Source organism: Egretta garzetta, unplaced genomic scaffold, assembly GCF_000687185.1.
Source record: "Egretta garzetta isolate BGI_Z169 unplaced genomic scaffold, ASM68718v1 scaffold1137, whole genome shotgun sequence".
NCBI classification, from domain to species: domain Eukaryota; kingdom Metazoa; phylum Chordata; class Aves; order Pelecaniformes; family Ardeidae; genus Egretta; species Egretta garzetta.
Genome location: NW_009260293.1, coordinates 30335 through 30964, shown reverse-complemented (window position 1 = coordinate 30964; position 630 = coordinate 30335).

The following is a 630-nucleotide window of genomic DNA, read 5'->3' as shown; positions in this document are numbered from 1 at the left end:
TTTCGGCTCATGAAGTTTCTGTTTTTGTCATGAAATGTAAGAGTGGAAGAGAAACATTTCAGTTTAGTTCTGTAACGTCAGGAAATTTTTCAAAAAAAAAATTAATAAAAAGATGGACTGGAGCTTTTCCTTGTGAATAGAAACTGGAGGATATTTTGGTTAATGGATCTGCCTGTCTCCGTCTTTATTTGCACCAGTTCTCCCCAGTTGCTCCCAGTATGCTCTGGGTTTCCTCTGGGGATAGAATGCAGCCCTGGGACTGTGGAAGAATGGGGGTGGGAGGGGTGGCTGATGCTCCAGCTGCATTTTGGGGGGGTTCTCTGCCTCCCGCAGTGCCCTACAAACTGGTCTTTAATGGAAACCAGTATCCCAGGGGGGTTGGGGTGCTCTCTGCCTCTTCCCTTCCTTGCCCCAAAATCCACCTGGGAGCTTTCTTTGCTTCAGGGGGGTGAGAGCTGCCCCTGCCCTGGGGCTCCAGTGCTGGGTGTCTGCCACCATCCAGTGCTCCCAGTTCCACCAGTAAAGAAGGGGTGGGGCTGTTTGGGGGGCTTTAGCCACTTATATGCTCCTCATTCCCCCCCCCCAAATTATCTCCTGTCCTGGGGAGACAGGTTGGCTCTGAATCTCTGG